The sequence below is a fragment of the Pinus tabuliformis genome, chromosome 5_2, assembly GCF_031772625.1.
Source record: "Pinus tabuliformis cultivar Carrire ecotype Pingquan chromosome 5_2, CPIR1, whole genome shotgun sequence".
In the NCBI taxonomy this organism is placed as follows: Eukaryota; Viridiplantae; Streptophyta; class Pinopsida; order Pinales; family Pinaceae; genus Pinus; species Pinus tabuliformis.
In genome coordinates, this window is record NC_142306.1 from 333,279,098 (window position 1) to 333,291,594 (window position 12,497).

The following is a 12,497-nucleotide window of genomic DNA, read 5'->3' on the forward strand; positions in this document are numbered from 1 at the left end:
AGAACTCATGGCCTTAAAGCCTTTAAAAGGGAACATAAGGATTTAAGACTCAAAACTTCTTGTGTTGATCCTATCTCCAAGGTTCATCTCCCGTTTATCCAAGGGACCACAAACAATATTTCCCATATCCTTAGGAGGAATAATGTCTCATCTTCATTCAAGCCTCTCAGAACCATTAGGAATTCTCTTGGATCCATTAAATACCCTATCGACCCTAAGGACATGAAAGATGTTTGCATGGTTCCTTGTTCCTATGTTATTCCCTATATTGGAGAAACGGGTCGGTCCATTAACCAGATAATCCATGAGTATGCAACATACATTAGGCTCAATCATTCCCGCTCATTGGATCTAGCTAAGCATGAGGAGAAATCCAAACACCATGTCTGAGGTCTCTAGAGTCATTGCTAGGGTTGATCACTTCCACCATAGGAAGCTTAGAGAGGCTATTAAGATCGAGAGGTGGGCCAGAAATGTTAACTGGGATGATGGTTGGAAATTGAATAAGAGTTGGATTCCGACCCTCTCTTCATGATTCCACCCCCTTGTCTATGTCCTCTATCTGCCTATTTCTAAATATTATTATTTGTAATATCAGCTACCTACTGTGTTTTACCATTTATGCTCCCTTAATTCTTTATTACTATTTAAAATTTTTCTATATTATGATTTATTTTGTTTAACATAATTATTATAAATATACTCCTAAAATTTCCTTTTCTTTTTATATAAATAATATTTTATAACCTCTTCTTATCCCTTTATCTTTATTATTTTTTGCAATATTATAAATTTATTTAATATAATTAAAATTATTAAATAAACTCCTAACTACTTTATAAATATAACATATGTGTACCCATTGTTATGGCTATTCTTTATAGATATATAAAAAATATTATTATAATTAGTTATTTAATATAATTAAAACCCATAACGACTACTTTATATTAAATTTGCCAATTCTTATTCTCTTTTAATTAATTCTTTTTACTTTATTAGGAATTATTTTATTAAAATTAATAAACTCATAACAACTAACATTTTGCAACCAATTCTTAACCCATATAGGATTATTTTAATTAATTTAAGAATTATTCTTAATATATTAAAAATAAAAAATAAAAAATAAAAATTAATGATTTTGATTTCTAATAGCTACTTTATAACTTAATATATAACATTGTTAATAAATAACATTTAACTGCCAATTTCAAGAATATTTTATTTACCTTATTAATTAATTTACTAATGGCTAGTTTTCAACAACTAATTCTCAGGAATGATGCATCCATGCTATTTATTCTTGAAGATTGATTGATTTTTCCACTTTTTCCTAAGGATGAACCACATTAGTTGGTTTGAAACTTCGACCAAATCCTAGTGATGTGATTAATTTGAAAGACACATATCTACAATATGGATCACAAAAGTCTTAGATCTAAATTGAGTAGTCTTTAAGTGCGACTTTTTGGAAAGTTTGTCTGTTTTTCAAAAAGTCGCACTTAAAGTGTACTCAATTTCCTATTAAGAATATGAAATTGATATATAATATTTTAAAAATATTAATAATAAAAAAGTGTGATGTAGATTATGAATTATATATATATATATATATATATATATATATATATATATATATATATATATATAGATATATATATAAGTGTGTGTTTGTTCTTCTTTTTTTAATATGTTTTTTTCTTAATTCAAGATATGAGGGATATTTGTAACTCATTTAATATTTAATATGAAATTGACATGTAATATTTTAAGGCACACACATATATATAGAGAGTGTGTACTAACATTTTAATATGGAGAATGGGAATTACAAATAAATGAAATTTCTTCTATTTAAAACATTTTATTAGTGTTTTTCTCAAAATGAGCATCTTAAATCAATTTTCTTGAGGCCAAAATCTTTTTTCAAATTTTACAATAAAAAAGAAGTTTTCAATTTCATAGATTTTATTCCTCTCCATGCTTACTAAATGTTAAAATAAATCTATACTAGGAATCATATTTATATTTTTCACAATATATTTGGTTACTTTTATTTATTTCTTTCGACAACAAAATAGATTAATTTATTTGTATTAAATTTAATATAAATATTTAGATATATTTACATTGAAAGTGTTCCTCTGTGGGGTTTGGCAGACATGTTTAGGAAATCGCAAAAGTGTATTTTCGTCTGCCTCCTTCCGGTTAAAATCTGCCACATGACTAGCACCCAACACATTCGAATGCACCGCCACCACTTGCTTAGGCTTCCACACGGGAGTTTTGGGAGTTCCAGGCATCTTTGCCTCCTGTTGATCAACAAAGGAGGGCAATGATGGCAGTATAAAGGTTGGTGAGGTTCGTTCTTGAAGCAAATACAGAGCAAGATGATGCTGCAGTGGAGGTTAAGAAACAAACATCGACATCTTTGTTGATGGAGAGAAGGAGTGTCTCGTTGAGAAAGACGATGTAGTTTCAAGAAAAACTACAAAACATCTAGAAAATATAGGATATGTAGGAAACTTTGAAGAAATTTGGAGCCATGGATTGTCTGAAGGATTTAGTCTAGTTACTGATTATGATTGTCTTAGCTTTGTCCAAAAACATGTGTTGCTTCATCCTCAATCACCATCATCAGCAACATTTTATCTGATGAAGACAAATATTCCACCAGTAGAAATATGCAATTATTAGTAGCCAAATATAAGAAGGAATTAATGGAGCTTCAAATAAAACATGATCATTCCCTCTTAGGAGTTGAAAATGAATTGAAAAATAGAACATGTCTTGGAACATCTTTAGATAAGAAGAAATCAGAAATTAAATGTAAATGGGTAGCAAGAGCACCGAGAAGATGACTCAAGAAAACATGGTACAATTGGTAAGGATAAGGAGTTTGTAGCCATAAAAAAACTTAGATCTGATGCTCGAGGAACAAGGCTTTCCAACAACCCTAGTCATAAATTATCAGTTCTGATTTTCCATGTCCAAGTAAACTTGCAATGCATTCTTCCCCTAACCTTCCTATTAGGCCAAATAATATATATATATATATATATATATATATATATATATATATATATATATATATATATATATATATATATATATATATATATATATATATATATATATATATATACCAAACCAAAGGCTAAAGAAAATTCATTCTTTTAGTGATGCTGAAAGTCACTGTTCTAATAATTTTTTGGCCAAAGAGGCTAGTAGAAAGAAAAATAACCAAGAAATTGGAGCATTTCGAATAGGAAATGTCGATGATAAGAAACATAGTGGTGAGGGATAAGACAATTTACATCTATATCTTAAAAATATTCTTTAAGGAGGGAAAAAAATATAGTCTGAGAGAACTAAAGCATACTATGCAACATAAATCTATTGCACTTCATTTAGAGTATAGATTGGATATTGTATTGAAAAATTACGATATATATATATATATATATATATATATATATATATATATATACTTTTCTTTCTGGAAGAGGTAATACTTGATGGTAATGTTATGCAAGTTTCTCCAGAACTTTTATTCCTTTGCCTTGCGACCTTTATGGTCTCCCAAGAATTTGGGAAACATTTTGGAATTATACAAAAACAAAGGAAAAATGTATGCATCCTCTTTCATTAGGATAGGCTGCAAGTGCCAAGCGCTACTACATTGTTGACATGGACTGTGAGTTCACCAATTCAACGGATGGTAAATTCCAATGAATTCATGGGTTATTATCCAAATAAAGTGCTTCTTGGCTAGATAGAACCCAATTTCACACCAACCTTTCTAGTTAACTAAGAATTCATGCTTTTATGGGATTTTAATTTATGTCAAGCTTTGGGGAATATTGGTATCTTTATAGTATTCAAGAATTTACATAGCATAAGCTATAAAAGAAGATCAATTTGCATTGTATTATTGACATCAATTGTTTTGAAAATTAGATCAATCAGATGTAGGTTGCTGCAAGCTAGAAGACATGAAAGTATGACATGTCTAAATGGATTGATTTATTCAACATCAATGGTAGCATCAAACAACTCATCAGTTTGAATTACGAGAGTAGTGATTCACCAATTAAAAATTGAGATTAATAATCATCCATTCCCTTTGTGGAATGATTGACAAGATTAAGTCATTGACTAATAAACATTTGAGCCAAATGATCATCGATTTCCTTTTTGTATTGATTACTAAGATTAATTTTGGGGCTAAACCATTTTTATTATGGATGAGTACGTATATTGTGAAATAGATCACATAGACATTGCAGAAACACCTCATTTTTGGCTTACCGAGGTTAATCAATAGAGTATGCTACTCTGAGGATTTGTAAGTAGATGAGAGAGGGTGAAAACTTAAAATGTTAGAAATATAACCTAGGCCAGTAAATTTATATATCCCTAATCACTCCTAAATCACAACCTAAACAACCATAAAGACACATGTTAATGTGTGGTGTTATCTTCTGAAGTCATCGAATTCATGTTTCTGGAATCGACATTTTGAACCATCCTTTGTTGGTTTCACCTTCTTGTAAAATGTTGAAGTTTAGTTCTTAATATTGTCTTGCATACCATGCATTCTAACCAGTAAGAGTAATTGTATGTAGTAACATAAAACAACTGATCAGTGAAACAATCGATATCCTTCAAGTTTTCATGGGAAAACCATGATAGACTTGGTGGCATAAAGTAGAGACCTAAACATTGATTATAAATTCAACCCATTACAAACCCAAACAAATTCGGAAAAAAATCAAAACAATTTTGATCAGTACCCAAAATCGACATAAATTTTAATGTCAATCATGTTGCTTTTAAGTATTTGAAGGGATTCCACAGTTCATAGTTAACATCATGGTGTACCTTTATTATTTTCCTAATTTCACTACTTATATCATTTTTACTTCATTCATGCATTTGAACCACTGCATTCATACATATGACCCACCTCTCATGAGTGTTATTGACTCATGTAGTAATGGTGACATCAATTTAGATTAAATGTTTAGCAATATGAGTAGACTTCAAGCATTATCTTCACTAGGTGAATTTTAGCCACACAAACAACACCAACTTCTCCTATTTTCTCTCAAGCTCAACATTACTGCCTAAAAGGGTCATACCTCACCTAACCAATACTCCAAGCATGGGACATACCTCACTTTCCCAATACTCGTAGCATGGGCATGTGTTCTCATTTTTATAAGGAACATTGATTGGTTCCATGACATATGTAGAATTTTCTACAAATCTAGCTCTAAGACCATGTAGAAAATTTGTTGGTAGGTTAACGTGATAATGCAATATAAATAAAAGCATAATACTATAACCTACTTCTACTTTCAATTTGCAGAAGCTTAAAGATCGAGTTGAATGATATAACCATAAGAAGAGGAATCAATGGCACAATACACATGAAAATACTTTGGGGAAAGCCTTAGCTAAAAACCCCACACTATTGTATTATCATACATGGTGGAAATACATAGGAATTATACAAAGCTTAGATCTCACAACTAGCCAGCTCTTAGTACAATCCTCACAGATGCTCACAAGCAATCTTGGCTTCTCTCCAGCCTTGCTCTCTGTCCTACAAGCTCCTATTTGCTTGCACTGTTCCTTGTGGATGATTCTCCTATTACCAAGTGGAAAACCTCACTTCAAAACTACACAATCCTCAAGGATAAATCCTTGACTGCATGTATGATTTCTCTCCATGAGAAAACAAATGTAACTGATAGTACACTGTCCTTGAACATTAATCTCAACTGAGTCTTTCTTAGAATAGACATAAATGAGTTTCTGATGAGGGAATCTTTAGTTAAATGGAGTAGCACTAGTTGAGTGCATTAATGCATCAACTCACTGTTAACTCACTATTAGTTCCTCAAATAGTTTGGAACTAATTTAACTCGACTTAACTCAGTAAACTGAGTTAACTAATTACAACTAATATATAACTCAATCTTATCTCCTCAATTTGAGGGATAACTCTTACATGACTTCAAAAAGACTTCTAACTTGAATTTCTCCAACTAATTAGTTTAAAATAAATTACTTGTTAAGACTAAATTCAATTTTAATTCACAATTTAATTCAAGGAGAAATTAAATTGGAATATTATTTTTTCCATATTTCAACACTCCCTATCAACAAGAAAGGGATTATCTGCCACCCCGATCCTGCCTCTATGGAATTCAAATTTACACTTTGATTATGCCTTTGTCAAAATGTCAGCATCTTGCTCCTCTGTCGAAATATATTGCAACAACATGATCCTCCTAACTTGTGAAAAGCCACGGACAAAAAATCTTGCATTATGCTTCTCCACACTGCCATCAGTAGCTTGCTTTTCCTTGTAAAGCGAAGGGTAAGTAACAACTGACTTGTTCTCTGGTCTTAGAAACACATCCCAAACACTGTTAATAACTATGGAATCATACTTCTCCACCATATCATCAACCCAAATCGGTTGTTGCACTGCTTCCCAAAGGAAGATGACTCAGTCTCAACACATTCCCTAGCAAGGGCCTTGTATCCAGTGTACCTCTTAGGTGACCTCCTTTGTCTGCGCTGAGAAGATAGTGCTCCCATATTCTCTCTCGTATCCTCCAACAATCTGTTAGCTTCTCTTGTGTGCTTCAGTCCATCTCTAGAAGACTCTGCTTGAGTGGATGTTGCCACTCATGGAACCTTTGCATGTGGCTGCTCCACATTAGTCTAAGGCTCCTCCTACTTAGGAACCAACAATTCCTCCACAGCTTGTAGTTCAAGCTCCCTCTCAAGGGAAACTTGCATGGCCTTCTTCTCATCAAACTTGAGATCTCTACGAACCATTGTCCTCTGACTGGTAGGCAAGTACACCCGTTAGTCATGAGTTGTATCAGTGTACCCCACAAATATCCCAACTTTGATGTGGGCTCAAGCTTCTTCCATGCGTCCTTTGTCACATGGTGATATACCAATGAGCCAAAGATCCTGAAGTGACCCACATCTGGTCTCTTACGGGAGAAAGCTTCCTCTAGTGTCTTCATCCCAAGTATGCAATGTAGGCTTCTATTCTACAAATAGATTGTTGTGTTGCATGCCTCAGCCCACAAGTGAAGTGGTAGGCCTTGGTCATGGAGCATTGCCTGTGCTACCCCTAGAATAGTTATGTTCTTCCTCTCGACCACCCCATTCTGCTGTGGGTTATGAGGTGTTGTCAACTCTCATTTAATTCCTTCCACTCCACAGAAGTCCTTAAACTCTTGAGATACATATTCTCCACCGTTGTCACTTCTCAGGGCCTTGATCTTCTTCCCTGACTTTTTCTCGACCAAAGCTTTGAACTCACAAAACTTTGTGAAAGTTTGGTCCTTATTCTGCATGAAATAAATCCAACATTTATGAGAATAGTCATCAATGAAAATCGCATAATACATTTGCTTCACTGTGGATGCCATCGAGAATGGTCCACACAAATCAGTATCAAATTGCTCCAAGATAGCCTCTGCTCGATAGTCTCGAACATGAAAGGAAGACTTGGTGTACTTTCCCAAGGTACAACCTTTGCATGTGTCAACTTGCTCAAGTTTACCTTTGGGAAGTCCTATAGATATCTGCTACATTATCTTCAAAGTCCCATGATGCAAATGGCCCAACCACTTGTGCCACAACTTGCCAATGTCTTGGATTTGCACCAATTCTACTTTCATACTTAGTGTTGCAGAATCATCTACCTCCAGTTTATAAATATTGTTCACCTAAATCTCTATCCTCTTGGTCTGACCCGTGTGTATGTGTCTTAGGAACACCTTTCCTCTACTGAAGACAACATTGTAGCCTTTTTCCTCCAACATCACGACCGATACCAAGTTCTTCTTTAGTCTAGGCACATACATCACATCTGTCAAGGTGAGAGGAGTTCCATGCTCCCTTTGAAAAGCAATTGTGCCCACTCCTGAAACATTATAGCTTCCGTCGTCACCCAACTCTATGCACATCCTGAGGTCTTTCTCCTCCAAGGCACTGAATAAATTTTTATCACCAGTCATGTGGAATGAGGCTCCACTGTCAAAATACCAACCACAACCCATCATCAATGACACCATGCATGCGATGAGGGTAAAGTCCATTTTGAACTGAGAGGCTAATGCATCACCTTCCGATCCTTCCATGGATCCCTTCTTGGACTTTTCCAATGGGAAATTAGTCACATAATGTCCCATCTTGTGACAATTAAAGCATATTACTTTAGACATGTCACCCTTCTTCCCTCCATGAGAAGAATTCGATTTGAAATGGGAAGCCTTCCCCTTCCCTTCGCTTGCCTTACTTGCTAAGGCCACATTTTATTCATCATCATTCTTGGATGAAGAACCATCTTGTGTGCTCCTCTTGATCTCCTCCTACGAAAGATCCAACAACAGTCATTCCCAATCTGATAGGTTCTCCCTTCCATTCATAGAGTCTTGGTAGCTATTCCAACTGTATGGAAGGCTAAGGAGAGCGAGGTTGACCATATCATCATCGACAATAGTTATTCCCACACTGCCAAGCTCATCTCTACAGGTGGTGAGCTTGTTCAGATATGTGGAAATAGTATCACCCTTCTCCATATTTATTCTTGAAGCTGATCCTTGAGCGCCAATTTCCTTTGGTCGTTACTATTCTAGTAGAGGTCCTTCAATGTCTTCCACATTGAAAATGGAGTATCCTTCCCATGGAGACTCCAGACAATATCGTCTTGAACTCCCTCAAGGATGATCTGTCTCGCCTTCACCAGATGCTTCTTCCACTCATCCAACTCTTGTGCATTATTTGAAGCTGGCTTTGGGATTTCTTGGTCAATGAATTCCTTCAAGCCATTGTCTTCTAATACAACCTCCATTCTATCTTTCCCTGCTATGCAATTCTAGCTACCTTCCAAGGCATACTCAAGTCTCAAGCCATAGAACGCCATTGGACAACCTTGAAGTATGATATGAATTCGATTTTCACTTGCAACCCCGAACTTCAAACTTCGAATACTCTTCTCAGTATACTGTTCACAGCTCCGATACCATGTAGAATTTTCTACAAATCTAGCTCTGATACCATGTAGAAAATATGTTGGTAGGTTAACTCGATAATGCAATATAAATCAAAGCAAAATATGATAACCTACTTCTACTATCAATTGGCAGAAGCTTAAAGATCGAGCTAAATAAGATAACCAGAAGATGAAGAATCAATGGCACAATACACATGAAAATACTTTGGGGAAAGCCTCAGCTAAAAACCCCACACTATTGTATTATCATACATGGTGGAAATACATAGGAATTATACAAAGCCTTAGCTCTCATAGCTAGCCAGCTCTCAGTACAATCCTCACAGATGCTCACAGGAAATCTTGGCTTTTCTCCAGCCTTCATCTCTACCCTCCAAGCTTCTATTTCCTTGTGTTGTTCCTTGTGGATGATTCTCCTATTACCAAGTGGAAAACCTTACTTCAAAACTATACAATCCTCAAGGATAAATCCTTGACTGCATGCACAAGTTTTCTCCATGAGAAAGCACATGAAGCTGATAGTACATTGTCCTTGAATATTAATCTTAACTGTTTCTTTCTCAGAATAGACATTCATGAGTTTTTGATGAGGGAATATTCAGTTAAATGGAGTAGCAATAGTTGAGTGCATTAATGCATCAACTTACAATTAACTCACTATTAGTTCCTCAAACAGTTTGGAACTAATTTAACTGGACTTAACTTAGTAAACTGAGTTAACTAATTACAACTCAAATATAACTCAATCTTATCTCCTTAATTTAAGGGATAACTCTTGCATGACTTCAGAAAGACTTCTAACTTGAATTTCTCAACAAGAAAGGGATTATCGACCACCCCTATCCTGTCTCTATGGAACTCGACTTTACACTTTGACAATGCCTTTGTCAAAATGTCAACATCTTGCTTCTCTGTCGAAATATATTGCAGCAACATGATCCTCCTGACCTGTGAAAAGCCACGGGAAAAAAAGCTTGCCTTATGCTTCTCTACACTACCATCAACAACCTGCTTTACCTTGTAAAGCGAACGGGAACTCACAACTAACTTGTTCTCCGGTCTGAGAACCACGTCCCAAACATTGTTATGACTATGGAGTCATACTCCTCCACCATAGCATCAACCCAAATCAGTTTCTGCACTGCTTCCTCAAATGAAGATGGCTCGGTCTCAACACATTCCCTAGTAAGGGCCATGTATCCAGTGTACCTCTTAGGTGACCTCCTCTGTTTGTGCTGAGAAGATGGTGCTCCCACATTCTCTCTCGCATCCTCGAACAATCTGTCAACTTCTCTTGTCCGCTTCCATCCATCTCTGGAAGACTCTGCTTGAGTGGATGTCTCCACTCCTAGAACCTCTGCATGCAGCTGCTCCACATCATTCTGAGGCTCCTCCTCCTTAGGAACCAACAATTCCTCCATAGCCTATAGTTAGAGCTCCCTCTCAAGGGAAACTCACATGGCCTTCTTCTCATCAAACTTGAGATCTCTATGAACCATTGTCCTCCAAGTGGTAGGCAAGTACACCTGATAGTTGTGTGTATCAATGTACCCCACAAATGTCCCCAACTCTGATGTCAACTCAAGCTTCTTCCGTGCATCCTTTATCACATGGCAATATACCGATGAGCCAAAGATCCCAAGTGACCCACATCTGGTCTCCTATCAGAGAAATCTTTCTATGAAGTCTTCATCCCATGTATGTGATGCAGGCTTCTATTCTGCAAATAGAGCACTGTGTTGCATGCCTCAGCCCACAAGCAAAGTGGTAGGCCTTGGTCATGCAACATTGCTCATGCTTCCCCTACAATAGTTCTGTTCTTCCTCTCGGCCACCCCATTCTGCTATGGGTTATGAGGTGTCGTCAACTCTTGTTTAATTACTTCTGCTGCACAGAAGTCTTTAAACTCTTGAGATACATATTCTCCACCATTGTCGCTTCTCAAGGCCTTGATATTCTTCCTTGACTCTTTCTCGACCAAAGCTTTGAACTCAGAAAACTTTGTGAATTTTTGGTCCTTCTTCTGCATGAAATAAATCCAGCATTTACGAGAATAGTCATCAATGAAAATCACATAACACTTTTGCTTCGTTGTCGATGCCATGGAGAATGGTCCACATAAATTAGTATGAAATCACTCTAAGATAGCCTCTGCTCGACAGTCTTGATCATGAACGGAAGACTTGGTGTACTTTCCCAAGTTACAACCTTTGTGTTATGCTCTTAACCTGCAATATGATACCAGAATACCAAATATGTGAAGAAATATACCTAGAACATAGAATAGTGAGAAACAACAGCAAGTATTTTATTATTCCGAAAGCAATGTTCACTTTCCTCTTCGAGGGGGAAACCTCCAATAGAGCAGAGCTCGATTACAAAATAAGACACGATGCTCCTCGCAAGGAGTCTCTATCCTTTATATATGACTCATACATGCAATACCATGGAGCAATACCACGATTCTTATTAATACCATCTATCTAATACCATGGCCCATAACTAACTGTGGTCCCGTCATTAAATTCGGGTTAACCACTTACAATTATTAATATGGGCTTTATTGACTCTTTACTTAACTATAACTATGACTCAATCCTACTACATAAATAAGGGGGTTAGGGTGGGACCCTAACATGCCCTCCCCCTTAATAATAGCTTTGTCCTCAAGGCTGAAGCTACGGAAACTGCTGAAGAATAGTGGTTGGTTCCCAGGTTGCATCTTCTAGAGAGGTGTCTTTCAACTTGACGAGGACTTCCTTGATCATGCGGCCACGCAGGTGCCATTCTCGTGCGTCTAGGACCTGTTTAGGTTGGAGCCAGATTGACCCTTCTTCATTCAATTCAGGTAGACTGGTTTGAATTCTGTAATTGTTACCAATCACTTTCTTGAGGCATGAGACATGGAAAAATGGATGGATTTTTGCAGTGGGTGGCAAAGCTAGCTTGTAGGCCACTTCTCCAATGCGATGAAGTATTTGATACGGTTCGTAGAATTTTGGAGATAGTTTCTAACAACCCTTATCTTTGAGTGATGTTTGATTATATGGTTGCAGCCTCAAAAGTACCTGATCCCCTTCTTGAAATTGGCACTCTGAACGATGCTGATCTACTTGTTGCTTCATGTAGTTTTGAGCTTGATGAAGATTCTCTCTAAGTTGGGCGAGCACGGTTGTGCGGTTTTGTAGGAGTTGATCCACTGCTTGTACCTTTGAGCACCCCTTGATATAAGAAGTAGGGGAAGGAGGGAGTTGACCATAAACTGCTTCATAGGGAGTCACTTTGGTGGTGGTATGATAGTTGGTGTTATACTACCATTCATCTAGAGGTAACCACTGTACCCAAAGATGTTTCTTCTCTGAAGTGAAACACCTAAGATAGGTTTCCAGACATTTGTTGATTGCTTCAGTTTGACCATCCATTTTTGGATGATAGGAAG